Genomic DNA, 27,958 nt, shown 5'->3' with positions numbered 1-27,958 from the left:
TGTTGCAGGAATTCAGGAAGGAGAGAGGCAGATGGGACGTCTCTGTTTCTTTCTCTGTTTTTCTCCCTCTTCCTTTCAAGTCGGTGAAACGCAAACATTCAAAATTTTAAAAAGAAAAAACGATTTGAAACGGGTCATGAGCTGACAGGAAAATAAGGCCCACTCAGACGCTCATGTCAATTTTCTTCTCGAAGGGATCTGACAAACTAGGAGAACTTACATTTCTGTTTTTGTCACTAAGCAGGACCCAGGGGATGGCAGATAAAGTTGGTGACACTCACAAAACCCCCCAGGTACAAAGCGTAATAAGACTCAAGACAGCTCCAGCTGGGTACCAACACTGCCAGTCAAAGAAACTGGTGTGAAGCAAAAGAGATCATATTTTTACTAAAAATCGATAACCACAAGACAGCCCTCATATAGGTTTGGAGGATGAACATGTTTGGTAACCATCAACTCATTTCACGGGTGGGAAGTGATTCACAGTAAAATAAAAGACACAAATATAGAGGCCAGCATGTGGACTAGTCAACGTAGTCTCCATCTGCAGAGCCAGGATCCAATATGGGCATTGATTCAAGACCTGGTTTCTGATCCAGTTCTCTGCTAATGAGCCTGGGAAAGCAATGCATAACGGCGCAACTTCTTGGGCCCCTCCACTCACACGGGAGACCTGGAAGAAGATCCTGGTTCCTGGATTTGGCCTGACTCAGTCCCAGCCATCATGGCCATTTGGGGAGTGAACCAGTGGATGGAAGATCTGTTTGTCTCTCTCTGTCTTTCTCTTGCTCTCTGGAACTTTGCCTTTCAAATAAATAAAATAAATCATATTGGGGAAAAAACACACATATATACGCAAAGGAACAAGACATCATAAGCGACACCTAGCAGCAATAGTGCACAAACTGAACCCACAGAGATTTTCAATTTTAAAACATCATAAATTACAAATTAAGTATTTAAACTGCTAAGAGAAGGAAATAAATACATCATAAATGAGCAACGTAAGATGAACTAGACAACAGAAACCAGGGGAAAAGACTGAAGATGTTGTCTAGCCTGTAGCACCTATGTATGTACAATATGTATCTACAAAGACAGAAGTCTAAAGACTTCCAAAATATCACACACACACACAAAAAGGAGTTGAGGGGCCCAGTGCAGTGGCCTAGCAGCTGAAGTCCTTGCCTTGAACGTGTGGGATCCAGTTCTAATCCCACAGCTCCCTGCTTGTGGCGTGGGAAAACAGTCAAGGACAGCCCAAAGCCTTGGGACCCTGCACCCACGTGGGAGACCTGGAGGAAGTTCCTGGGTCCTGGCTTCAGATCAATGCAGGTCCAGCCATGGCAGTCACTTGGGGAGTAAATCAGCAGATAGAAGATCTTCCTCTCTGTCTCTCCTTCTCTCTGTATATCTGATTTTGCAATAACAATAAATAAATCTTTTTTTAAAATGGAGTTGAAAGATAAGTTTATCTTGATACAATTTTGAAATCCACATACAGTTTCTTATGATCTGTGTTTCTCATGAGCTTTTCAAAGACTTCTTCATAAGAAAAAGCAGGTGAAAAAAGAGAATACAGAGGGGGGAAAAGTCTAGAACATTTCAGTTGACCATCTGATAGCTAGAGAGAAGAGAAGGAATACAGAGCAGAGAGAAAGAGGCTGAGAATCTTCCAGAGATGACCAAAAAACAGCCATTTCACAAATTCACAAGGCCTCCAACATCCTCAAGAAGAGCAACAAAGCAAGAAATTCATATCTAGATACTGTGTATAAGAATAAAAGAAATCTTCCTTTTTTTCTTCAAATAGCTAATTATTCATTCACAAGGCAGAGTGACTGAGAAAGATATAAAGAGAGATCTTTCATCTGCTACTTCACTTCCCAAATACCCGTAACAGCAAAGCTGGGCTGTCATGAAGCCAGGAGCCAGGGTCTCCATCCAGGTCTCCCACCTTGGTGGCAGGGATCCAGGTACCACCTGCTGCCTCCCACAGTGCCTGCACAGGAAGCTAGATGGGAAGCATGGACCAACCAGGACTCACACAGGCAATCTGATACCGGATGTAGGTGCAACAAGCAGTGGCCTAGTCTGCCTCAACATAACACCTCCTCCAATAAATACCTCTTTAAATAGTCATAAGGTACTCATGAGGAAAGCCCATCTTCAGCACTACCGGCGATGACACCTAGCACTGAAGGAGCAGCAGAAGATGCCATAAAACAAACGGACACCTTGAAGTCACAGAGAGGAAATAACTTCAATTTTATACCTAGCAAAAATATATTTTATATCCATCAAGGTTTCATTCTAAGAACCAGGAAACAGATATTCAGTGGAAAGTGTCTATTTTCTCCCACAGAATATTTGAAAGTGTTTTTTCATCAATTTATCCTCACTAAATGAGACCTGAGAAGTGATGGGGGCGGGGGTGGGTTACAAGCAAGTAGGCATAAGCAAAGCAAATTTGAACAAACAAATATTTTCCATCTAAAATAATATTTCAGCTCTGAGAGAAATGAAACCTAAGCTGAGGGAACAGTGATTGAGAATAAACAGTCTAACCAAATATATCAGATCTTGTTGGACTTTGTAACAACGCGTGCTAAAATTTCTAGAAGACCACTTAGAGCATCAGAATACAGCGTAAAACCTTCACAATACTGTAATGAAATATACTACATAACAAATCTATTCAAATGAAAGAGAACAGAAAATCACAGAAAAGGTAGGAAAGTTGGAAAAGAAAAATAGGATGAGGGAATAGACTGGAATTTCTTGGTTATTACTATAAATTTAATAGATATTTCACTTAAAAGTTAATTACAGACTGCATAAGATATTATCCAGCTATACGTCATACAAAGAATGAAAAACCAAGTATCATCACAAAGTAATCAAACGGAAGTTACTCATATCCTATTACATTCACATCAAACAAAACATGCTTTAGCACAAAAAGTACTGTGACAATTAAAGAGCACCATTTCAGAAAAATAAAAAACGAAATTCTCCAACAATATAGAAGCATTCTAACATCAAATACAATCACTTCAAAATATATCTTTTTAAAATGGCAATCTTTCTTAGCAGGATATTTTAATAAATCTCAATAAAAAATGAAGCAAAGAATCATTATAGATAGAGATTTGCACAATCTTATTAATAAGCTTAATTTCATGTTTAAGAGGTTGGTATTGAGACTATTCTACGGCCAAGGAGTCTATTCTATGACCAAAATGCAATGGCTAAAAATAACTGTCAGGGATACAGTAGGATTTGTTTTCCCTAAAACTCGAAGGAACAATGGAGACTTGATGGGCTTGTGGTGGCCAGGGGGTGGGGCCTTTGCGTCACTGGGGGCATCAGCCCCGGGGTGTTAGCCTCCCCTGCAGGATGGTTCCCACAGCAGGTTTGAGGACTGGAATTCAGGTTGGGCTTAGGTTCCCTCTCTTCCCTGCAGCCCCCTCAGTGAATGTGCCCACATACCTTCTAGCCAGCTTCCATGGGACACTAGACCATGGGACCACTTGCTGCCACAATCTCACTCAGGGGGCTGAGATAAAGCCTTCTTTCCCAAGAAGCTCCCCTTGAGTATTTTAAAGTAACAGTGAATGAATACAATAACAAACGATAACTCAAAATTATACCATAGATTTGGAAAATGGAAACAAAACTCTTTTAAATAAACTGACAGGACAAAGAAAAAGTTATTGTACAAGTGTAAGTTATTTAGAGCTAAACAGTAATGACAAGGCCGGGGGGGAGAGGGGGAATGTTACAAGATAGAACTAACTTGGTACTTAGAAAAAAAAAGTCATAGCTTATACATCTAAACTAGAAATGAAGACTTCAAAATGAATGAACCAAGCTGTCAGGAAGTCGGGGGGAAAAAAAGATAAATACAAAGCAGTAAAAAGAAAAAAGGTACAAGCAGAAATTAAACAGAAAAATGTGTAGACACTGTAAGTTTTTCAGTACTACTAACTAACAAAATTCTGGTGACACTGATTAAGAAAAATGAGCAAGCATAAAAGTGAAGGTAGGAATAAAAGTTGAATAGTGAAGGTACAGTCATTAGAAAAACACAATAAAAGGTTGTTAAAAACAGTCCTGTGTCCCAAATGTTAAAACAAAATGAAATAAATACTTAAAAAGAATGAACTATTGCAATGGATCAAAGAAAAAAAAGAGAGAATGCTAGAGCTGACTAGCAGTTGTAAAACTCTTTAGAAACACCCATCCAGAAAAAGCAGGATCTTCCCATAAATTTGGAGGATTCTGTAACTGCTAATCCCACATAAACTACTCCAGGCAACAGAAGGTGAGGACTCCAGTCTGTTTTATAAGGACAGGGATGCCTTGATACCAAACTTTGATAAGAAATGAGAACTGTAGGACCTTTTGCACATGATGAGGAGGTAAGCATTCTTTTTAAAAACTGTTTGAGAGAGAGCAAGCGACAGGATCTTCCGGCTTACTCCCCAGATCCCACAGACAGGCCTGGGAGCCAAGAGCCATTGGGTGGCGAGGGCTCAACCATCGAGCCACCACTGTTGTCTCCCAAGGTGTGTAGACATGGGGAGCTGCAACTGGAAGAGAGTCAAGACTCAAAGGCAAGATTTCCAACACGGGGCGTGAGAGTCTCATTCAGGACTCAACCACCAGCCCAGAGGCCCGCCCCCAAACATAAAATCCCCAGGAATTATTCTCAATGTGAATTTAGAAATGTAGACAAAGGAAGCATCCTCATAGTAAGTTCACTTATCCCAGAAATGTAGAAAAATAATTTTAATAACTGAACATCCATCCATAACTTACAACATCACTTGGACAACATAGGAAATTTAAAACAACTTCATAAATGTGATCAGCTTCTTTATAACATCTGTATTAAGTGGGTAGTGGAGGGTGGGAGAATGAGAGTGGGATCATGAACAAGGTCCAGGCTCCAACGATCACTGTGTCTCCTCAGGATATACTAGGGGATCTACAGAATAGCACAAAAAGGAAACGAAATAATAAGAACTGCAAAGACACAGGATTGCCAATATTTGCAAACCACATATGTGGTTGAATAAAAAATTGGAAAGAATTGATGATAATATAAAATTATGGTAAGCTAAAGAAATCTTAATTTTCCGCACAAACACATAAGATCAATTTCTTTTTGGCTCATTTGTTTTTCTCGGGTCATCTGTGGCTCACAGATCACAGCATGTGTTCTGTCCTGGTGGGGGATGTGCCCAGCGGGGAGGGGAAGCCCCGCATGCTTGGAGGACCAGCCTGTGGTCCTTTTTTTTTTTACTGAAAAGGCAGATTTACAGAGAGAAGGAGATACAGAGATCTTCCATCCACTGGTTCACTTCCCAAATGGCCACAAAGGCTGGAGCTGAGCTGATCCAAAGCCAGGGGCCAGGAGCCTCTTCCAGGTCTCCCATGTGGGTGCAGGGTCCCAAGGCTTTGGGCCATTCTCTGCTGCTACCCCAGGCCACTAACAGGGAGCTGTGGGAAGGGAATTAGAGCAACCAGGGCATGAACAGGCGCCAATGTGGGAACCCGGTACTTGGAGGCAGCGAATTAGCTTAGTTGAGCTATCACAACAGCTCCAAGATCAAGTCCAGTTTTTAAAATGTATGTACAACTTTTGACACAGCAATTAATTGTTAGGTCCGTTTCCAGCGTATGTTCATTACCAGCACTACGTCTGAATGCAGAAACTTATATCATCTGACATGTATAATAAATATAACAGATGGTACACATATATGCATGTGTGTGCACACGGTATAAAAAATAAAACAGCAGGGGAGAAGGATTCCGCCTAGAAGTGAAGACCCCGGGCAGGATGCCTGAGTCCTGCGTGAGACTAGCGATATTTGACTGCCTCTGACTGGTCCCCACTCCAGCTTCATGCTCACGCAGACACTGGAAGGCGACCGTGACAGCCTAAGCAGTCAGGTTCCTCTTACCCCGTGCAATTCTGGACTGAGCTTCTGGCTGCTGGTTTGGGCCTGCTGGGAGGTTCCTGGCATTTGGGTCCTGGACCAGCGGAGAGGAGCTCTCTATTCATCTTTCTCGCTTGGTCTCTCGGCCTCTCAAGTAAAGAACAAATCATAAGACCAATAAACTGATGTGCCTACCTCACGACAAGCAGACAAAAATGGTGGATAGAATCAAGACAAACACGACAGGTATCATGCATTTGACAAGGGAAGAAATACATATGACCAATAAACCTATGAAGAGGTACTCAATCTTATTAATAACCAAGAAAATTAAAATGGTGTGTCCCGGAAACAATATGCTCAGAGGCAGGGAAGCTGAAAGGATCAGGATGAGCAAGGAGGTGAATACACCCCGAGCTTGGGGCAGGATTCCCTGGACAGCAATGGTAAGTTCATATTAATATAAAAGACTGGAAAGATAGGCCGAGAGGGACAGAAATGTAGGTGGGTTCTCGGAAGATGAGCGACCCAGCAAGCAACATGAACCAAAACACAAAACAAGAAAAGAGCTGCTCTCAGTCGGGTGGTAAGAATGTCACAGATGCGGAGCCAAGTGTGATTTGACCTTCACAATAATCCTTTCAGGATTTCCACATTACTGAGTTTTATTTCCATATTATTGAGTCTTAGGCTGGAATTCACTGAAGGCCACATGGCTGAGTGGCAGAGGCAAGGTGTAGAAACACAAGTCTTATTCCGCGGCCTTACTTCGGGAGTTGGAAGTCAAGGGTGTGGACAAAGGAAGGACCCCAGAGGAAGGGCTCCCCCAAGGGTACGGGCTGCATTCTTGGAGGAAAGCTCCAGAACTCAAGACTGGGAGCTGACCACAAGGTGGATCACAGGGAAGCAGGGGTCAAGGAGTCCAGTGGTCAATGAGACGTGGGGGAGGGAAAGCTAATGGTGCCCAGGTTTTGTAGCCTGGGCAACAAGACTAGTGGTTCTAACAGAAAACAAGACGGGGAGCTGACCACATCTTCTGGCACACTCGGACCCTGCACTCTGGCCACCTCTCTTCTTCCCACTCTTTGTGATGGAAAATAAGCTATCTGTCCAAGATCTTCACGCACTTCAAAAGACTGTTAAAAAGGATGCTTCTTCAAAGATATCCACAGTTCCAGGGCTGTGGGTGGCACAGAAGCTGCTGGCACCCTAGTCTCCACTGCCCAGCGAACACTCTGACCTCTGGTGGCTCTCAACGGGGCCCAGGAATTCCTGAGAACATTCTGACAGGTCCAGGCTGGCACACAGACCTCAAGTGCTGGGATGGTGCTCCTTAGGAAGTGGTCTGGCCAGGTTCTCAGTATGGTCCAGGAGGCCTGGGGCCCAGGCGCTTGAAAATTCCCCTCAGGCCAACCCTGACTTACAGATGACTCAGTTTGCAAGTTTTCCCTTTTTCCAATGGTGCAAAAAGCCTGGGGGCATCTAGTAAAAAATCGCCTTCAAATTCTGAATGTGGATCTTTGCTAGGGCTGGTGCTACGTGGTCCAATTCTGCCTGCAGTGCTGGGCCACAGCAGTGGCCAGCAATGAGTATGGTTCTAGGTCACTGCATGGTCACGGGAGACACCGCTGATGCCCTGCAGTGCCCCGTACTACAGAACTAGGAAGCTTGGGAGCTCACGTGGATTCCACATTTTCAATTGACAATTACATAGGGGTTCATCAGGATGTAACACATCAGGTTGACATCTGTCCAGGATGTGACACCTCCCACATATGTCCAGGTATCTTCCTGGGCCATCTCCAAAGTACCCAAGCCACCACTGCCATTGTGCTGAGTTTGGTTCTGAGCTAAAGCAAAAGGCAGGACACCTCTAGGAGGGAGCTTAAGGTAGGTGTCACCTGACTCCATCTGTATCAGGTTAGAACACTCACTCCCAATGAGCCGCATGTGGAGATGTCTCCTGGCTGCCACTGAACCCTACCACGAGGCAAAGCTCCTGGAATGCCAGACATGCAGAGCAGCTGCATACCAAACGTGCAAAATCCATGTTCCCAAATTTGCACGTATATGTCTTTAGCACTTTGTTTTAATCAATTCTTTACAACAATTTCATCTACATGACATTACACCTGTGAAACAGGAACTAATCCCATCGAGTTCTGATCATCCACCTGAACACATTTCAAGAGCATCAGGAAATATCAGACATATGCCTCCCACAAGATGTCTACATCTGCTCCGCTCTGAGTTCCAACCCATCACGTGGACACTGGGCATGGCAGGGTTCTCCACCGATGACTCGGCTTTGCCCTGTGCTAGTGCAAAAGCAGAGCTGCCTGCGTGGCTGGGGAGGAAGACGGCCTCCTTCTCTATGTGATCTCTGTAAAAACCTATGGGCTTTGTATGACCTAGGAGTAGGGATGGGGGCAAGTTAGAAATCCTGAGGGCTGGCACTGTGGCATAGTGAGCTAAGCTGCTGCCTGCACTGTCAGCAACCTTTATGGGTGCCAGCTGGAGTCCCAGCTGCTTTACTTCAGATCTAGCTCCCGGCTGGTGGCCTGCACAACGTAGCAGAAGATGGCCCAAGGAGTTGGGACCCTGACACTTGGATGAAGCTCCTGGCTCCTAGCTTAGATGTGGCTCAGCCCTGGCTGTTGTGGCTACCTGGGGAATGATCCAGAAGTTGAAAGATTTTTCTCTGTGCCTCCTCTCTCCTCTTTCTTTCTTCCAGTAGCCCTGCCTTTCAAACCAATACATCAAAAAAAAAAAAAAAAGAAAAAGAAAAGAAAAGAAAAGAAAAAAGAAATATTGGCCATTCTGTTCATCTGATGACATAAACCAACTGCTTTTTATTCTGAGAGATTAAGAGAATGTCACTGCATTTGCACCCCTGAGCTGTAGAGCAGTCCATATCAAGTTTTTTTTTTTTTGAAAAGTGAATGTTGTCTAGGAAATCTGCCACCAAAAGTCGAGCCGAATACTTTGGTAGTTTAGGAAAATCCTATTCTGTAGTAAAGCTCTTTGATTTCTCAGATATGCCTGCAGGGAAATCCTGAAGACAGGCACTAGGGGCTGGTGCTGTGGCACAGTGGGTTAATCTGCCACCTGCAACACCGGCATCCCACAGAGGTGCTGATTCAAGTTCGGACTGCTCCATTTCCGATCTATGAGTGTGCCTGGGAAAGCAGTGGAACATGGTCAAAGTGCTTGGCCCTTCAGTTCCTGGGCTCCTGGCTTTGGCCTGGCCTAACACAAACAGTGTGAGAAGTGAACCAGTGGGTGGATTTCTCATTCTCCCTCCCTCATTCTCTCTCTGTAGCTCTGCCTTTCAAATAAATCAGCAAACCTTGAATGAAAAGAAAATAGTCGCTGACAAGGAATCTAAAATGTCCTGGTCAGACATGGGAACCCGGAAGGTTGAACAGCAAAATCCCACTTGTGGCCAGACACAATCCTCCTTGGCTTAGCCTGATGTTATCTATGGGGAAAGATGCCATCTCCTTCTCTTTCTTTTTAAGACTTATTTTGTGTATTTGAAAGGCAGAGTTACAGTAAGGAGAGAGAGAGATTTGGAGTCGAGCGGTTGAGAAGCAGTCGGCTACCTTAGACGACATGGCGCTCGGCAGGCAGCGGCATGGCGTTCAGCATGGGATGGGATGCTCATATCTACCGTCATTAGTCAGCCTTAATACCAGGTTATAGCATATAATATTAATAACAGGTTATAATAAAAAGCACAGAAAACAATTGAGGAAACAATATCTGAAAAGCACATTTTTATATCACTGATAACTACCAAAACAACCCAGAGCCACTTGTTCCTTTTTCCAGAGACAATGTGAAACGCTAAGGCTGGTCAAGGGATACACACATCCATGTCTGTTTAGAGACATTTATTAGCTGATCACGATAGAGTACAGTTGTTGCTCAGTAGTCACAGCCAAGTGATGCCAGGGCTTCCCGGGGATACCACGACCCAAGGAGGCCCAGGTCTGACCTATCAAATAGCATAGCAATTTGCATACCACCTATGCATATTCTCACACATACCTTAAATCACTTCTAGACTATTTATGATGCCCAAAACCATGTAAATGCTATATAAACAGCCATTACTTTGTACTACTGTAAATGCAATAATGACCAGGAACAAACAGCCTACACACACTTAGAACAGATACCATTGTTTCCCAAACACCTTCAACCTGTTAGTTTGAGGCTATGGAAGTCACAGATGGAGAAGGCCAATTGCAATTAGTTTCATTTTGAAGGCTGCAAAAACACTAAGTTTGCTAAATCAGGAAGTTTTCAGAATGTGAAGAGTCTAATAACCTTGCCTGGTACACTAACGTTCTCCAGGGGACTGGCTCCAGGGGGGAGCATTTTCAAAGGTACTGGACCCACAGTGTGTAATTTTTGAAGAATTCTTCCATCCCCAGGTTTAGAAATGTCCTGCTAAGGTACATACTCTGGGTTTCAAACAGAAGAATCCCCAAGAACACACAAACTCCGACCTTACTCCCCAAGAAACATGTTCCCTATCAGCACATAGGCCTTGAAGCAGCTCCCTTGGTTAGCTCTGGCGCTACACATTAGCTCTTCTTTGAAATCCACGATGGAGGAGAAATGAGGTGGTTCAAGCAGCCCAAATGTGACAGCTGCCTCCCACAGAACTCACCAAGCACAAGTCAGCCGCGATCACTTTCATCCACTACCATGGCCAGCTGTTTCATGCTCATGTTAGTTTCATTTTCATAGAGGAAATGTTTTCATATATATATATATATTTACACAGAAATAGATACAGAATACATCTTAAAGATTATGAAAAATGGAATCAAAAGTTTGTTCATTTTGTACCAGAAAAATTCTGAAATCCATGCTAACAAGGGGTCTTCAAAGAATTCATGGAAAATTCCTTGTATGAGTAAAACTATACATAGATTTCAAAATATAAACTTTTCATCCTTTCATTCCAACTTTCCACTAGCTTTTCAAGCGTGTGTGTGTGCACGTGCATGTGTGTGTGTGTGCATGTGTGTGCATGCACAAACTCTTGGAAGGTCTGTGGCCTTCTGAAACCTTGTTGTCTGACCTGCCATCCGCAACCCTGTGCGGGTTGCAGAAACCAGGCAGATGTAAGAGAAGCAACAGGGAGAAGGCAGAGTAGCGTCTGTTCTTCCTACTTGCACGGATTCCCCAACAGCGTGGCCTCCGAGAAGCGATGGCCAAAGCCAGGCTGTGGGTCTCAGGACACACAGCTCCACCACACACATTAGACTGGAGTCCCTGCTGGGTTCTCCTTGTCTGTGCCCCCAGGCACACAGAAACCAAGCAGCTGTGGAAATCAACAGTGGACTGAAGGCGAGTCTTCTACCTGCTCCCCTAGAAAACTCTGGCACGTAAAACTGCCGGCATGGAAAGGGGTGATCTGAGCCTGGGCACAATAGTGTCATTTCAGGACAATTTCACAACAGGGAAGATAATGTGAATATATTTGATGATATTCAAATATCATCTGTGTGTTATCATTTTACTCAACACTCAAAACACGAAGTCTGCCAAGCAGATTTATAGAGCTTGGCAAACTTTCCATTTCATGAATGACACTTAATGTGAAATTATCTTCACTCACTAATAGAATAACAGTGATGGAACAGATCCACGCATTCCAGTAAAACTGTAACCAGTTAACCCCAGACATCTCTATAAAATGCTCTCACAACTTAGAAGAAAGGAGGGTTTGTTTAGTAAGCCCTAAGAACACACCGTTCACTTCTCAGTGTGTACTGGTCCAGGACTCGGCATATCCGCAGCTACTCTAACCTTTTCCCACAGGCAGCTAGACCTCACAGGGGCTATCTAAAATACACCAGATTGGTATCTTCTCCCTGCTTTGCTGTTCACAGGCATCCTCTTAAACTGTGAAGGTAAAAGCGAGGATTAAATTCTTGCATGAGGTTTCATTTGCTGCTAAATACAAAATAAAATTTTGTCTACAAATGAAAATTATGTCTACAGGGCCCAGCCTTGAAGCCAGCAGGATCTCATATGGGTGCCAGTTCATGTCCCGGTTGCTCCACTTCCCTTGCCGCTCCCTGCTTATAGCCTGGGAAAGCAGCAGAGAATGCCCCAAAGCCTTGGGACCCTGTGCCCACGTGGGAGACCGGGAAGAAGCTCCTGGCACCTGGCTTTGGATTGGCTCAGCTATGCCCATTGCGGCAACTTGGGGAGTAAACCAGCGGATTAAAGTTTTTCTTCTCTGTCTCTCTTTCTTTCTGTAAATCTGCCTTTCAAATATACATATATATTACATATATATTAAAATTATTATGTCTACCAAAAGATGTGAAAATCATCATGATTGGTAGTTCTCCTTTTCCTAGTACTCTTGGCCCCTCATCAGGATGTTTTCTGAAATGGGGGAGTAGGCACTGATTTTCCTGTAAAGAAATTCACCTTTTCCCTCCTGCAGAATTTGAAACTTAGGTGAGTTGAAACAATTAACTATGCTTATTCTAAATATCCAAAATATATCCAGATTTTTGCATAGTGAATCCTTTCAAAATATAGGTTTATCTCCTTCGCGCTCCCAGCTGGCTGCAATGCCTCTAAGCCCACTCACCCCCGATGTTAGCATGTACCTGACACGTTCTTTCTGGACCTTCTTCCTATAAGCCAAGAGAAGAATGAAGCTGCCTTTTTCTTTATCTGTCCATACTACTCCAACATCAACATGGGTCATTGGTTGGCAATAGTCATCAAAAAAACACCAGAGGTTTGGACAATATGCGACCACTTGACAACTGAAAATGAACCGGACAAGTGGAGCATGGCAGTGTCACAAGCCAGCTCTTTAACCCTAAAGTCACAAAGAAGGAAACAGAAATACTGAAGACTTGCTAGTGAATTAGTTGCACTTCTCAAAGTGTCCCAAGAAAGCTATTTCACAATGGTGAATGAAGGTAGATTCTAGAAACCAACAAATCCCATTCATTTCCTTCAGTTTGTAAAAACAAGCAACTGCCATGCTTCCTGCCAATGAACACATGTGCAGATAAGAAAGCTCCCTACAGGAAATTCTTTGCTTAAAGAGACCGATTGTGCCATTAAGCATAACCTTCTTCACAAAATCCTAATCCGTCAAGTAGGGGAGCAAGAAGCACAAGAGACATCAGCCAAATGATGTTTTATCGCTTGCAAGGCCTCCAAGGGGGACATGAAAGAAACACTGCTACAGAGGGAGGATTGTGCTTCTCCCCTCCCCCCTGCAATTAATTCATTGATGAAAACCAAGCAGTTAGCTGCTCCTTAACAAAAATATTCTGTTAATTGAGTAAGTTTCAAAATGGACCATTTTCCATTAAGATAGACCAAGAGGGTGCTATAAATTACCATGACTGGAAGGAAGATATTTCTAAGAGACTATCAAGAAATTAAAATTCGTAGACCGGCCCTAAAAAATGAAGAAAGCACAGTCACTGCATTTGCTCTCTGGGTGCCAGGTTCCATGTCCACCCTCAAAGGCAAAATTTAGGAGAGGCCCTCCTGCTCTGTGGTTTTGTTTTTCCTTCCTCAGAGCCAGGAGGCATGTGTGCTCCAAAGCTTCCCCCTTCTTTATACTCCTTGGAGAAATCACCACCAAGATATTGAAAACATCTGCAACTTTGATCTCGGGCACCTTCCAGCCATCCTGAAAATAAAATCACTCTTTCCTATCCACAAAAGAGGAAAGTTTTGTAAGTCAACCAGATAACTGTCCTGCCAGTTTGGAAGCTCACTTCCCCAGTCTTCATTTCCCCCTGCACACACAGCCTCAGGGCACAGTTCCAAAACACCACAGTTCTTTTAAGTTCAATTGCCTTAGCTCAGCTTTGAACCCCTCCAGCACTCCAGCCCCAGGTAAGAGCCCCCTCCTGAAGGCTCCCCCAACTGGGTTCCCACCCGTGGCCAGCGGTACACACAGATGAGCTTGACTCCTCCATGAAATGCTCAGACCTCAAGCCCTCACCCGGGCTACTCAGAGTTAGCAAAAATGCTAAGCAAGCAAAAGTGCCCATCCTGGCTTTAAAGGCTTTTAGCACAAATATTTTCAATAATAAAAAAAAATACCGCTATGCAAGCCGGGAGGCTACATTTTTAGTTGTTGTTGTAAAATGACCTTGATTTGACGGGCGCAGACTCGGGTTTCAACAGACGCTGGGGAAGAAGCTCGGCTCACAGAAGCCGGTATGGTCTCCAGGCATCTGATGACAGGCATGGGGTGCTGGTGGCGGCAGTGGATGGATGTGGAGTGGGGGGTGGGGTTACCTTCCTCGGTTTCCATGACAACCGTGTCTCCACTCCTCGGTTATTAGATACCATCCACTTCCTGTGTCTAAATGTTTAAGCCAATCAGAAAAGTGTTTCTACGCTGAGCAACTTCTGGGACGGTGTTTCAGTCAGGAGGCACTGGGAAGCCTCCGAAGAGGATGGACATGGGCCTCCCCTTTTTCTCTCATACAGATACAGCACCTCACCCCGCTTTACTGATTCACATTTTTCTGTGGTCCAGAACGCCCCTTTTCTTGGAAATGCAAAGCATCCTCCTCGCAGCAGATTCCACAATTTCTGGTAACAGTGCGCACGCTGATTTTGCCTGCTGGAGCTCTCTCTCTCTTCATTGTGTTTTCCTTTCCCTGACAGACTTAGAATCCGATGTGTGAAACACACCAAAGCACGAGGCACTGATGAACAAAATAACCACATGGCTGTGCACCCAGCCCGCTGAGGATGCTCCTTAAACCGGCGAGGGGGGCGGGGAGGAGGGATCGATTCTGAGTTGCACAACTTTGCATCTTACAACTCGCGGGAGCAGCAACCATTGAGAAGGAATTGCAAAGTGGCGGGCGCACTCCTGAGCTGACGTCTGCCGTGAGACTGGCCACCAAAATGGCCTGCTTTATCTGGAGACAAATGCCAACCCCCAGCATTCCGCATAAAAGGGTATCTGGAGCCCCGGCGGCACCCGCATTAACCAATCAGTCTTGCAGAAAGCCTGGACTGCAAAAGAAGGCGTTCGGGGACTGTTTTCCTAAGTCTCCATCTGGCTGACCAATCAGTGGCAGAGGGAAGAGGACTCTGTGCCGTGCTCCCAGCTCCGAACCCTCGGAGCTGCCCAGCCCTCCCCAAGGCTGAGCTGGCGGATCAATGAACACCAGGAACAAAAGGAACAGAATAGGATCTCCTCCTTGGATGAGGAGACCACGATTTCCTTTCCCCCTTCCAGGAACCGGTCGCGCCCGCCTAGGACAGCTCCAACCAGGGAGCTCGGGCAGACCACTGCTGGCCACACCAGCCACCCTAAGTCCCAGCTGCTTGCAAATGTGTCACCTGAGGCACAGCCTGTGACAGGGGGCGGGGAGGCTACACGCGCCCCAGCCAAGAGAAACGCAGACGCCCCACCATTAAAAACACTACCTGTCTGCTCTCCCACATGTCATCCCCAGAGTATAAACAAAGCCTGAAAAATCATCTCTCGGGTCTCGCTGACCAGTAGGCAGGGCTTTCTCCTGGAGATAGGATTCTTGCCTGCACACGCACCGTCTCCCCACTCCCCCGCCAAAAAGAGAAATATTCTGGGTGCCCTCCACGGGGAGCTCGACTCTGGGCATGTCGTATCACGAGAGCCAGCTACAGGACTGGAAAGCCGTAGATCTGACAACACTCTGTTTACAACTGATAGTCAAACAGTTGCGACCAGCCATGCTGTTTAAAAAAAAAAAAAAAAAAACTCCTGGGCGAGCCAAACTACACCTCTCCCACGTTGGTTGCTTGAAAATAGAAGTCAACGCCTGGGGAGCTAAGAAAGTGGATTTCCCCACAAGTCAAGAGCTGAGTGGCACCCATTATTCGCTCATTTTTACAAATATATATTTGTAATTAAAAATTTTTTTGAGAAAATGACTATTAGAAATTTGAGATTTTTTTTTTTTTTTTGGAGGGTGGGTGGGTAATGAACTTACTTTTGAGAGAAAACTAATGAAAATAAGCAACTTGCCAAGCCTGGATCCTTCCCACTGGGGCTACGAGCTATAAATCAATCGGAAACCAGGTGGAAATAAGCCGGCGCGGGGGGGTGTGGGGGTGACGGGACGACGCGGGAGATCTTCTCCCCAAACACCAAAGGGTGCCCCCCAAAATGCAGCAGCCCGGGCGGGGAGGGCTTCGCATGACAATGCTAAACCAGAGCGAGGGGCGGGGAGGCAGGAAATGAGCCCCAATTTCGTTACCTTGGATCGCCTGCCCCCCGCGCTGCTTCTCGCGGCCGCGTCGGGGGCTGCGGCGGCGTGGACTCGCGGCTGGCCCCGCCGCCGGGTCGCGCCGTCTCCCGGCCGAGCTGCAGCCGATCGCGGCCGGAACCCCGGCTCCAGCGCCCGGCGCCCGCCCGGGGTCGGCGGCGAGGCTCCCCACCCGGGCCCGGAGCCCTGCTGGGTCCTAGCGCGCGCCGAGCGCCCTCCTGCTGCCCGCCTGCCGCCCGCCCCACGGCCCCGGCGGCTGCCCGCACGTACCGCAGGCAGGCAGCTCGGGAGCGCCGAGGATCCCCGAGGAAAACCGAAAACAGCCGGCTGCCCCTGGCCCGGGCGGCCACGGGGCGTTGGGTGTGTAGTGTGTGTTGTGTGTGTGTGTGTGTGTGTGTGTGTGTGTGTGTGTGTGTGTGTGGTGTGTGCGCGCGCGGACGAACCGGAGCGGAATGTCACATGCTGGCAGAAGACGTTACCAGGAAGACGCCGGCTTGCAAGTGAACTCCGAAGGCAGATGTTGGTGTCTGCAGCCCAGGCGTCCATGCAGCACTGGGCAGGAACTGGCCTTCGGAGGGGCTGCCCGGTGCACCTGAGACGCTAAGAGACGGAGCTTGCAAAAAAGAAAGAAAAAGAAAAAACCACGCGAAGGAAAGAAAGGGGGGTTGGAAATGTGCCTGTGCTTAAAACCGCCCTTTAAACACTTTGCCCACGCATACCCTCCAACCCCCCACCCCCGTAGCTAACAGGTCCAATTTCCAGTTTGCACTCTTGTACTTTCGAATGCGCTCTTTTAAATAACAAAGCCCCATATGGCGAACCACGTCGTCATTTGATTTTCAAAAGACCTCAAAAATTGCATCAGAATATGCAGTCATGTATCTTCCCAGAAATCAACGAGAAAGAATTAATGGTGGCATATGGTGTGCCGCCTAGAGAAAACTTAATTACAAATTAAAACAAATGCGAAAACTCGCAAAATCCGTAAACTGAAAGTAAATTATGGTCCTGGATGTCTGCGCACATCGGCCCGCAGTGCGATTAGGAAGGCTGCACGTTCTAGGGACTCTGAGGGTTTGTTACAAGAAATCCTGTGCCCCCACCTCACCCTTACCTCCATCCCCACCCCCAGGGAGCTGGCAGTAACCTCCAGGCTCCGGAACTGACCGCCCCCGCCCCTCCCCCCAAAGCAACTTTGAGTCAAAGAGGCCGAGGCTAGGAACCCTTCATTACAAGGAAAAGTGCCACCAAGTCAGAAGGTCACAATTTGGTAAGACTGCTACCAGCGATGGTTGCTGTGGTTTCCAACCAGAAGGAAAACGAAATGCCAAGATGTGCTTTCTGAATTCTATTTTTGGATCAGAAAAAAAAAAAAGTCCCTTTGGAAAGTCCTCTGTTCCCTCTCCCTTTCCAATTAGAGCTCCATCAATCTCTCAGAAGTTTTCAAAAGCGCCTTCAGTTGCCACCTTCCATGATGAAACACTGCATGGGATCTGGTCAGGAGATGATAAAATCCCCAATTTTCAGATGAGGATGTGGAGAGTCCAGATGCACACAGTGCTCTCCGGTTGGACTCTCCACCCCCAAGCTTTCAACAGGCCCGCCTGTCCCAGCGAACCCCGGCTGCCCAACTCCTCTCTTCAAGGCGTGCTTCAGAAGCTCACAGGAAATGGCATGAACTGAAAATTCATTTTGGAGCCCCCCACCACCCCCAAATCGAAAACCCATTCATAGTTTTGGGTTTTTTTTTCTAATAAGTACTCCCCAAGGACTTTTCCAAGACTCCCTCAGAGACATACATTTTAAAAATCCTTTGTAGCAAAATAAACTTTTTAAATTCCTATTTTTCCATGACTGTTTTGAAGCATGCTTTGACAGTGCTGTAGGACACTCAAACCACAGACAGAGTTCTGTAGTCATCATTTCTTACCTGGTCAAAGCAGGGATTCACCCGCAAGGGAATAACGAATCCGGACGAAAATAGTTCAGGTTCTGCTAAGCAGGAAAGAGGGCTGCTCAGACCTAGGCTGCTGGGAATTCTGGGGCTCAGCAAAGCCCTGCTCCTGTACACCCCACACATGGAGGAATGAGGTTTTCCCACGTGGATCGTGGATTTTTTTCCCATCTGCCAGCACTAAAGAGGTTCCCAGGCCCTGGAAACTGGAGGCGTTTCAGATGTCAGGTGGCCTACTGGGGAGTTCTAAGCATGCAGATCCAGACCTGGAGACCCCCAGAGTCTCTCCAGGTGTGAAAGGAGTTAGACTGGGCAGTAGGCAGTTAGGGTATTCTGGGTCCCCAAGTCATTTTTTTATATAGAAGGGTGTTTTCCCCACCATGTCTTAGATTCACCAGAGCACGTCTCTTCCAAGGGACAAGGATGCTATCAGCATATCAGTGCCCCACCTGAAGCAGTGGCCACTACCTCTGGCCATTGTGGGAGGGCCTCAGGCTGATCTCTTTATCTTTGAAAGGAGAGTAGGAAGAAGTGATGCACATCTGCCTAAGTCCTGGAATGTCCTATGTCTGGCACCTCTGTGGCCTTTCGTCCCAAGGCCAGGTACCATGGAAACCAGGAATTTTCTTTGTTTATGGAGAAACATCTTTGAAGTAAACCTTTAAAAGGTGCATTCCCCACCACTGATATGAGTCCTCCTGCAACTATGGCAGAGGACTAGGGTCTTTTTTACTTTTCCTCCTGCCACTATGGCAGGGGGTAAGGGTCCTTTCTATCTCAAAGCCCCCTCCTGTCTCTAGGATGGGAGTCTCTCTTCTCAGCTTTTCTAATAAATCTTGCTTTAAAACTAAACTGTGTCCGCACGAAAATTCTTCTTTCCTGCAAGACAAGAATTGAGGTTGCTGCCGTACTCGGGGTCCAAGACCCTACAACACAGGCAGCCACACTTCAACTCTCCCATACCCATGGGCAAATCACCAGCTAGATCTGTCGATAGCGGCCCACTTCCACCTCCCTCTGCCAAAGAGAAACTTCTCATCTCTCCTGATGCTTCCCAACCCATCAATATACCAGTCAGGTGAGGGACTGGCAGCATGTGACTGAAAAAAAAATTATTCTGAAAAAATGATTCATTGCTTTCTCTGTGCAGTTCGTAAGGAAGGGGCTGGGCACAGCAAGACCATTGAAAGATGAGGGCAGCCAGCCTTCCTGGGGATTAATGCCAAACTGACTTGATGACTTCATTTGATCCCTTTGTTGAAAACTGGCCTAATTACTTTATAGTCACACCATCCATATGGCCTTCAAATGTTGCTAATGCTTGGCTCAAAGTAATCTTAGCACCAAGAGTCGGTGATGAGACGCTGAAAGAAATGTTGGTAGTCAGCAATTCCTTCAAGCTAGGGCTAGAAGAGGTACTGGTCACACTAGAAAAGGTACCAGATGTCATTCATCCATCCATCCATCCATCCATCCATCCACCCAATTGTGTATATTTCAGGTGTTGAGTCAAGTACTATTCTAGGTCATGGGTACGAAAAGCAATATCCTGGAAATATCTGTTATATGGAGCACATGGACAGGTAAGCAAAGTGTTATAGCCCTGTAGTTAAGTCCTGCCTCTGACGCCCTCAGTTCAAGTGCCAATTGTCCCTCATCTGGGCCAAATGTATTCTGAGCTGTTTGTAGCCATGCTCTTTGCCCTGCATTGCTGGGAGCTGCCTCTCACTCAGACTCCTGGTTCAGTTGGTTGAGGGCTGAGGATAGTCTGGGGACCTTAGAATGAGAGCAGAGGATGCCAAGAAGAGAGAGACGCCAGAGGATGCTTCATCTCCCTCCAGTCACGGCAGCATCTGGATGAGGTATCTACAGGGTGATCCTGGGCTCAAATGACATGTCCACTTCATGCTAACACTGGAATTCGTCTCCAGGTAACTTCATTGAGGTGTATACGGGAGTAGGGAGAAGAAAGTCCTCCACCCCAAAGGGCACACCCGAGGCATGGACAGTGGCACGGAGGGATGGAAAAGCAAGACTGGCAGAGTGTTCACGGAAAGCTGTTTGGTAAAAATGAGCTTTCAAAGGATCCCAGGGGCCCGTGTCCACTGGGGCTTGAATTTGACCCTGACCTACACATGGCAAGATCCCCATCCTTTAAGTCTTTATTCAACTGACCCCTTTTCCGTTTTCTAATTTTCCTGATTCTATTGTACTTCTCTTTCTTCCCTTGCACTTACAACTTAGAGCATATCACCATTTACTCATGATTGTGGCTTTCATTGTATTTATCCCCTCACCTCCCTAACCCCAACCACCTGCACACGCATACACCAACAGAAATTCTAGGAACAGTCACTTGGGCAAATAAGCTCCTGGTTAAGGTGCCTGTGCTCCACACCAGAGTGTCTGGATTTGACAGCTTTGACTTTGGTTTCCAGCCTCTTGACAATGCAAACCCTGGGAAGAGGCAGTGATGGCTCAAGCAATTGGACTCCTGCCTCCCATGGGGAACAGTTCCCAGAGCTGCTCCAGTCTAGCCCCGACTCCTGTGTGCATTTGAAAAGTCTCTCTCTCTCTCCTTCCCTCCTCCATGTTTGTCTGCATCTCAAATTAAGAAAACAAAAACAGAAAGCCAAATCCAAACAAAAGATCGAAACTTGACAAGACCAGGAATCTTTGTTCCCTTGGTGTATTTTTTTTTTAAAAAAGATCTATTTATTATTTTGATTGGAAAGGTAGATTTACAAAGAGAAGGAGAGACAGAGAAAGACCTTGCATCCACTGTTTCATTCCCCAAGTGACCACAACAGCCGGTGCTGAGCCAATCCAAAGCTAGGAGCCTCTTCTGGGTCTCCCATGGAGTGCAGGGTCCCAAGGTTTTGGGCCGTCCTCAGCTGCTTTTCCAAGCCACAAGCAGGGAGTTGGATGGGAAGTGGAGAAGTGAGATTTGAACCAGAACCCATATGGGATCCTGGCACTTTGCAAGGAGAATATTAACTAGTTGAGTCACCTTACCTGGCCCCGCTGTCTTCAGTGATAAGATGTAAGAATCTAGAAGTGTAAGAATCATAGTGAAGGTCTAACAAAGGTTAAAATGCATCAATGAGGCTGGTCAATAACAAACTATTTGTATTAGGGTTCTCAGACACACCAAAGCCTTAGAGTGTATTTGGGTGGTGAGAAAGATTGGCAATAAGGACGTGATTCACACAGTGGTAGAGCCTGACAAGTCCTGAGTTGTGCCATCAGCAAGGTAGCAGCCGGGCCAAGCAGATTCCTGCACGAAGGCCAGCAGGCTCAAGACCGAGGAGAAGGGAGGTCCCTGTTCTAGGCTGAAGCTGAGGAAGAGTGACAGCTCATGGCAGTGGTTCCACAAGCGCCTTCAGTTGACTGGATAAGGACCACTCGCATCAGGGAGCGCAAGCTGCTGTACCCAGCTCACAGGCACAAAGCGGATCGCATCCAAAAACTCCCCAGCGGACACACTCAGAATAGGAACAAGGGCTCACCCCATGGCCCATTCAAGCTGGCAAAGAAAGCAAGCCACCAATGTGTTACAATGGAGTCCGTGTCCCACAAGGATCATTCTAGGAACTGCATGGAAGATGATTTAGGTCTGTTGTGGTTTAGGAGGCTCCGTTGGCAAATCCTCCCCTCTGCAAGCACAAGGACCCCATATGGGTGCCGGTTCCTGTTCCCCCTGCTCCACTTCCCATCTGACTCCTTGTTTGTGGCCTGGGAGGGCAGTAGAGGACGGTTCAGAGCCTTGGGACCCTGTGTGGGAGACTCAGAAGATTCTCCTGTTCCTGGCTTTGGATCGGCTCAGCTCCAGCTGTTTCCATCTGGGGAAAGAACCACAAGTGGATGGAAGATTTTTTTCTCTGTCTTTCCTTCTTTGTGAATCTGTCTTTCCAATAAAAATAAATGTTTTTAAAAAGAAGTGAAGGAAGGAAGGAAGGAGAGAGAAAAGAAAAGAAAGAAAGAAGAAAAGAAAGGAAGAAAGGAAGAAAGGAAGAAAGAAAGAAAGAAAGAAAGAAAGAAAGAAAGAAAGAAAGAAAGAAAGAAAGAAGAAAGAAAGAAAAGCAAGCAAGATGGCCTATCTGGAGGGTGTTACTGTCACACTAGCTAGGATGCAGGCCAGAAGGAACTTGTCATGGATAAGCTCAGGTAGCCCTTCAGAGGCCATGGATAAGGGATGTGACACACACTGGGGGCACCACAGGGACACATTTCCAAAGAGCAAAGTCCAGGGAGGGGCAAAGGGGATGCCAAAAGTGCCCTTCGGGTGGCCGCTGGAGGCCCTGACCACTCAGGTGGAATCAGCTCCATGAGCGTCCCACCTGGCTCTCCATCAGGAGACTCCTCACTCCTTCTGATGGTTCTGGCGTCCATAAAGGCAGGCATCTCTGAGAGTGAGCACAGCACTGGCTCCTGGGTGGGTCCTGGTCTCCATGCCAGGCCAAGCAGCAACACTGGGCTCACTGAACTGAAGGGAGGGAACGTGAGTCCTGTCCTGTTGGCTGTGCAGTTCCCTATGGCTGCCAGCAGCCACACCCTCAGCACAAGGGACTGCTAACGACCCAACAATTAGCCCAGGCATGATAAAAGCCCAACAGAAACTGAATCATCCAAACAAACCTTCATGCCCTCCATCACCATAAACAGTTTACAGCAGCCTGTACACAGAGGTCCTGTTCATACACATTCGGAGACCCAGTGAAATTACCTCTCAGCTAGCGACAGTCCCTTCCTGCTCCCACCTTCCGCGTGCAGGGACTGTCAGCTTGTACTGAGATGAGGGCTTCCTGCTTCTTGGTAGCTTTCAAGTCTTAGCAAAATGCCACCTGCTTTCATCTATGAAGGCTCAAAAGCCTTCACTGCCTCCTGGAAACCTGTAGCATCACCTCCTCCTGATGCTGTCTTAGGGGAGCCCGTGAATCAGCACCTGCTGTGATGTCATGAGTCGACCTGTTTTCTAAGAGACGTATTGCCTCCCACAGGTGACAGGGCTAAGCCACCACAGCAAGTGCCTGTGCACTCACTGGCATTGACTCCTCTGGAGGGACCAGATCTGATGATCTGCAGGTGGCCCTGCGTTGTCCCCATGCAGGGTGGCTGGCAGCTCATTGCCTTCTCTGGGCCTTAGCCTTTTAGGAGTTATTTATCTTGAGGTCTGATTGGGGCACGCGCCAAGGAACGCTGCCATAAGGCCCGGAGAAGGAGGCGTGGGCCGGGAGCTGGGCCCAAAAAGCGCAGGATCTGGCGCTCCGCCAAGCAGCTGGCTGCCGCGCCGCAGGGTCTCGGAGCCCTTCAGCCCCTGCTTTGTCTCGCTGGGCCTCTCGTCTCAGCCGTCTCAGCCGTCTCGCCACAGGTCATCGTCCACACTGAGGTTCCCCAGCTCTTTTTACTCCTGAATTTCAGATCGCTTTACACACGGTAATGACGCCTTAGACCACTCCGGAAAGAAAAGCCAGAGGCACGTGAGGCTGTTTGCCCTGGTTGGAGAGCAGGCCAGCTGCGGCACCAGCTCCACTCACACACACCCCGCATCCCCAGGGAGGAGGTTGGGGTGGGGGTGGGAGTCTGCTGGAGATGGGATGCAGGCTTGCAGAGGGTGAGGAGGGCCAAAGCTCACTCCATAGGTCACAGACAAGTCCATCCCCAAGGCCTGGAGGGGTGCATCATTGTTATGGGCTAACGCTGGGGTCACCTGCCATTGGTAGGTCCAAGTGAGCCTTTGGAGAAAGGGGCCCCAGAGCAAGGAAGGGGAGAAGCAGTGTTGGTCCCGCTCCTCTGTGTCACCTCTGTCCTGTTCACAGCCATGGGTTTCAGAACCAGAGAGACTTCCCCGTGCGTGATTGGTAGCCTCAGTGTCACTGTCTTATCTGGACAGCACATGTGATAGCTCCCACCACTGCCTCGACTCCCTAGGTTTCAGGGGGAGAATGGTATCAGATCTTGTGTACAAAATGCTTGGCCTTTGTATGTGGCACACCAAGTGACCCCGATAGAGTCTGTCTGAGCCATTCTCTCTAGCGAACCCCAATCAGTCTGAACTAAGGAAGTTGTGCTGTTGCTGTTTGGGACTCTGAGGCTCAGATTGGTGCAGAGGTCTCTCACCGACAAGGGATAGCAGGGAAGTCCAGATGAAGTCTAAAGGTTAGTTTATAGTTTGCAGCACGGTTACTTGCTCAGTCTTTGGCAAGTGCAACTTGGCGATTTGAAATGTTAACATTCCAAGAAGTCAGGTAAATGGGATACCGAAACTCTGCTGCTCAACAATCTTAAAATACATCATTTTCATCAGTAATGTCTTCGCAGTCTGAACTCCACCTCCCGTTTTAGAGCGTTGTATTAAAACCCTCCAGAGCATTCCTTCCACCTCCCACACTGCTGTCGCCACCAGGAAAATCAGGCGTTTCCAGTGCCTTTGAGGCTTTCCATTACAACAGCCAACACTACCATCAGAAGAGAACTATGGGCCAATGTGGAAGTCATGTTAAGGTAGCTGTTTGGATGTAAGCAATTCGATAGCCTCACCATTTGAACCCACAGTGCTCTTCCTGATCTCACAGGCTCGGATGGCCTTCTGTGCATCTGTTCCATGCTCTCATTTTCCGTGTGCAGCAAGCAGAAGGAATAATCCTGTCAAATGGCACTGTGGGTTAGGTCACCTGCCACAGGAGCTCCATTCTCGAGATGCTCATTGGCAAACATCTCAGCTGTTTTTCTCTCTCTCTAAATTAATTGAGACTAGAGGACTTGAATGCTTTCACTGCTTTATTTTTTAAAATATTGTGCAAATCATGATATACTCTCACTAAGGTGGTTTCGTTAGGAGTTTCAACATATAAGAACTCGTAGATGCTGTAAAGAATGGGGATACAGTACGACTGCATTAGGACACGTGCAGAAAAAGTCCCACAGCAAAACAGAAACTCAACAAGGGACTCCACTCTCCAGGTGAATACTAAGCCATGGGGTGTAGCCCAAGAGTGTGCCGGCAGAGCATTCAGATGCAAAAGCATAGATGGGACCTACTGCCACAGGACACTTAGTCCAGAGAGAGTTTCAGTTCTCAGGTGTCAGAATGGCATGTGTCATTCATTTTCATCACCCAGGATGTGACCCGTCTTATGCCAGGGGAGGGCCCACCCTCAGAAGGCCTAGTCAGCTGCCACTAAAGTCTGGTAATGTCGGAGTCACCATTTCAGGCTCTCTTGCAGTTAGCAGTAAGGGATGGAACCCAGGGTCACCAAGTGATGAGCAGTCCGTTATTTTGATATTGGACTTCCTGCTGCAGCAGTCATGGGTGTGCAGCATTGCCTAAAGCAAGGCCAGTCGGAGCATGACCTCCACCTCTCTTGAAGAGCCTTGTGAGCTACCCATCATCTCCTAGGCAGATATGGTTTCTACTTAGATCAGCCAAATACACTGGTCACTGGTGCAAGAGTTTTGTCCACGATCTCTGTCTTGGGTAACAGTTGCACCATCTAACCATTGTTTTCCTTGCAATAGTGTTGGGTTCATACTGAACCCTTTTCTACCTTGTGCCTCTTGTACCAGAGTCATTGTCACAGCAATATACACAGGGAGCTGTCTGTGGCCATAGATAAGCTTTCACTCGTTACCTTGGCTGCTGTTGTTGAGTGAATTCATCAGAAATCTAAGCAAATGTGGGCCTGGCATGATGGCTCAATGGCTAAATCCTCACCTTGCAAGCACTGGGACCGCATATGATTGTCGGTTCATGTCCTGGCTGCTCCACTTCTCACCCAGCTCCCTGCTTGTGGCCTGGTAAAGTAGTAGAGGACAGCACAAAACCTTGGGCCTCTATACCTGTGTGGGAGACCCAGAGGAAGCTCCTGGCTCCTGGCTTTGGATCAGCTCAGCTCTGGCCGTTGCAGCCATTTTGGGAGTGAACCAGCACATGGAGGATCTTTCTCTCTCTCCTTCTCTCTGTAAATATGATCTGCCTTTCCAATAAAAACAAATAAGCAAACAATCTTTTATGCTTTTCTGCATGGGTAAAATGTGACATGTGTTGTATACTTGTGTCCAGCACCACAGGCAGGGTAGTGTCTGATCTGCGAAAGTAATTTACTAGAGAGTTGGCTGGAAGAGAGACGACAATGACAACACACACACACACACAAACATACACACACACACAAAGATCCAAAACTCTCCATGGTTACACATAGTTACAAGACAAAACATTATTTTTGCTGTTTCTTTCAAACAAGAAGGTAGTTTCAACATCCCGTTCATCTTTATTCAAGCTTCTCTCTTTATCTTGTAGCAATTCCATCGTGGGTGATTCTTATAATTCATCCATTGACACTTCTTGATGATATTGAACTTCACAATAAGAAGCTTGGAATGTGAAATGTATCATCTTGCTTCAAAGAGCAAAGAACTGATTCCTTAGGAGATTAAGAAAACATGAACTTCCATTGATAAAAGCCGGGGCTGCTGGTTTTTACATTCTCTTAACAAGTTAAAAATGGAAGCAGAATAATTTCTGACAAAATAAGAAGGCAGAGATAGCATTTGTCCTTTGAATTACACTACTTTTAGCAACCCTGAAGATAAGGCCTGGAGCAAATGCTCACACTACTGAATGAAGCAGAGTTGATTGGAAAGAGCTGGGTGGAGAGCACCACGCGGGCCCTCGGCTGTGTCATTTCTCAGTCTTTTGTCTTCGGTTGTCCAGAGGCACCGAGGAGAAGGCGGCCCTTTCTGCACATGCATGGGAAGGAGCAGGGCCATGGTTTCCGTCTCCCGCCCTCCCGTGACCTTTCCTTATCAACCTGGCACCCGCTGAAATTGCTCTCACTAATGTGCTAGTGAATTCCCAGCAGCTTAATCCAACCAACTCTCTACGTAGTGACATGCAGCTATTTCTTTTTTCTTTCTTTTTAAAGATTTATTTATTTTACAGAGAAAGATCTTCCATCTGCTGGGCCAGTCCAAAGCTGAGATCTAGGAGCCTCTTCCGGGCCTCCCATGTGGGTGCAAGGAGCTCGAAGATTTGGGCCACCCCCCCACTGCTTTTCCAGGCCACAAGCAGGGAGCTGGTTGGGAAGTAGAGCATTCAGGGTTTGAACTGGCGCCCATACGGAATGCCGGCACCACAGGCAGAGGATTAGCCTATGTGCCACCTTGCTGGTCTGACATGTGGCTATTTTCAGTTTCTCAATGAACTATTTTCTTTCTGCCTTCCTGGTTCAGTCCTTCTGTTTTCTTCCTGGCTCCTTCTAGTCTTCTACCCACTCCTTAATGCTTTTGTCATTGGTTCTTTTCTCCTTTTTCTTCCATACAGTTTGTCTTGAGGATCACAGTCACTGACAGGGCTACCAGTAACACTAGAACCCACAACTAGCACACATGTGACACCCGAGTGCCAAGTCCTTCTCTCTACTAAACTCACTTCCACCTGATGGCTCACTCCCTGGATACCTGTGATAGCCAGGGTTGGGCTGGGGCCACAGTCAGGAGCTCAATCCAGGTCTCTCACGTGGGCAGGAGGAATTGCTAGAGTCATCATCTCTGCCTCCCACTCACTGCATCAGCAGAAAGCTGGAGTCAGGAGCCAAACTCAGGTACGCCAGTGTGTGGAACACAGGCCGCACATCCACTAGGCTAAACTCTCCCTTCCTCCTGCAATTCTGTGGCTTCAGGGGTAGGCACGGTTAGAGGTCTCAGTGCTGCCTCCAATCCCGGTCAAGCGAGGCCTCGGCTACTCTGCAGGCTTGTGCACGGGCGCC

The 27,958-nt window shown here is 47.0% G+C and overlaps 1 protein-coding gene across 2 annotated transcripts in view; it reads right to left on the bottom strand.

Annotated features, from left to right (window-relative positions):
* Positions 1-16,346, bottom strand: part of FOXN3 (forkhead box N3) — a 333,022-nt gene extending 316,676 nt beyond the window's left edge. The window contains exon 1 of one of the 2 annotated variants that reach the window (XM_040975179.1): positions 16,226-16,346. The gene's annotated coding sequence lies outside the window, so the exon portion shown is untranslated. The remainder of the gene's footprint in view (positions 1-16,225) is intronic. The other variant, XM_040975177.1, reaches the window with a different exon arrangement.
* Between the last annotated feature and the right edge of the window lie 11,612 nt (positions 16,347-27,958).

This window comes from Ochotona curzoniae, unplaced genomic scaffold, assembly GCF_017591425.1.
Source record: "Ochotona curzoniae isolate NIBS_2020 unplaced genomic scaffold, NIBS_Ocur_1.0 contig_2688, whole genome shotgun sequence".
Classification (NCBI taxonomy): domain Eukaryota; kingdom Metazoa; phylum Chordata; class Mammalia; order Lagomorpha; family Ochotonidae; genus Ochotona; species Ochotona curzoniae.
The sequence above is the reverse complement of the archived record's forward strand: the minus strand, read 5'-3'. Positions and strand labels throughout refer to the sequence as shown.